Here is a 1,864-nt window from a genome sequence, read left to right as displayed (position 1 = left end):
CCTTTTCTTCACTAGGGTGGCTCGTGGGAGATTTTGTCTCCTTCAAACTCCAAGTCATAATTCAAAGACTTTTGTAACACAAAGACTTTATGTCCCTGTGGACTCTTCCTTCCTGCACCAGAAATAGTTTGAGCCTCCTCTTCCTCCCTCATGACTCAGGCCCTTACCTTTCCTTCTACTCACACCTGCAGATTTGTGCTTACACTGATTTCAGGGCTCCGTTCCCAGCCTGTTCGTACCACTTCTTTGCCTATCCAGAATGATGCTATGTCTAGCATCTTGCTGTAAATATTGTACAGTGATTCTGTGTAAATACCTGGGGTCCATTCCCACGATGGAGAGCGAGCCTTCTAGGTCAGCAAATTAAAGATCAGTTTGCTTATTGATGTTTGGTCTGGTCCTGTGTGTTCTGGTCATTTGAGGCCCTTATTGCTGTCTCTAGTTTGAGTTTTCCATGGAATTAGCCACTGGCATCATCACCCACAGACTTTTATTGAGCACCTAAACCATGCAGAGCATAATACTAGGTGGTAGAGATACAAAAAGCCCAGAAACTCCATGGACCCAACTTCAGAAGTTTATAGTCTAGTTGAGAAGATGGGGGTCTAAGGGTAAAGTAATTATGCTGGGTCCACAAAGCACATCCACACCGATTCGGTTTCTAGCCCCTCCAAAAACCAATGCCGCGAGGCAGCATAGGCTGAGTCACAAACGACTAAGTGGAGTGGGCCTGTTAAGGCTTAGTCCGTGGGCTGGCTGTGTCTTCACATGTCAGCGCTGCCCTGGGTGGGTGGGCAAAAGATACCACTGTTATCAGCTCTTTCATTTTCCATATCCCAGGTTGATATAAATAAGGTGAGGAAGAGAAAAGTATCTATCCCCCACTCCTACCTTCCATTCCAAACCCAAAGAAAGCATTGTTACCTGGCGACAGCAAAGGAGAGAAAGAAAGGAAGAGAAACAGCTGAAACAGTCAACTGTGTTCCTTTGGATATTGAGATGATGCCTCCAGGGGGCAGCACCAAGGTAGAGAACTCGACTGCGATCCCTCCGTCCTCCTTTCCTCAGTCTGGGGCTCCCCACAGTTCCCCACCATTACTCCTCCCATTCCTTCCAACTTTATTTTTAGCTGCCAGTGGGAGGGGGCAGGATGGGAGGGAAAGCAAAGAAAACAGAAAAGGAGAGCGACAGAGTCACAGAGACTTCTCACAGGGACAGCGAACCACCAGGCATGGAGCTCCCCCTCATCCCTCACCTGTGCTGGCCCCTGATGTTCCTGACAGGTGAGGGAGGTTAATTTTTTGGTTTCTGATGGGAATGCAAGATGTATAGATTGGCATTGAGACCTTGAAGGTTTAATTGGGAACTTTAAAGTTCTTCGGGAGTTGGGGTGAGAGGTTAACACTGATTCTACATTTGTAGGGTGTCTGTGTGGGGGGTGCGTGTGTGCGCGCGCGTGTGTGCGCGTGTGTGCGTGCGCCCGCACACGCATGTGTATGTTTGCAGTCTTATGCCCACACCGTGTGACTGCTTCAGCACTGAGACTGGCAGGGTCTCGTGTAAGATTTGTGTCCAATTATCTAAAACCTTTGTCCTAAGCCCTAGAGAAGGGAGGGGACCAAAAAGAAACATGTTCACGTAGCTAGTCTGATTCCTGTTACTGCCTCCCTACTTCTCCCTACCCTTGGTGGCCTCTGGGGCCTGAGGCATAACTGACTGTGTGGTCAGAACTCAGGGTTTAACCAATGAGCTACAGTTCCTGGTCATACAGCCCTGCCAGTCTCCTGGATGCAAAAAGGCTCACATACAAAACACCTTTCTGAAAACAAGCTCGGTTTGAGACAGAGCTGTAGCCATTGGAGGT

This window comes from Pteropus vampyrus, unplaced genomic scaffold, assembly GCF_000151845.1.
Source record: "Pteropus vampyrus isolate Shadow unplaced genomic scaffold, Pvam_2.0 Scaffold2306, whole genome shotgun sequence".
NCBI lineage: Eukaryota > Metazoa > Chordata > Mammalia > Chiroptera > Pteropodidae > Pteropus > Pteropus vampyrus.
This window is presented reverse-complemented; position numbering follows the sequence as displayed.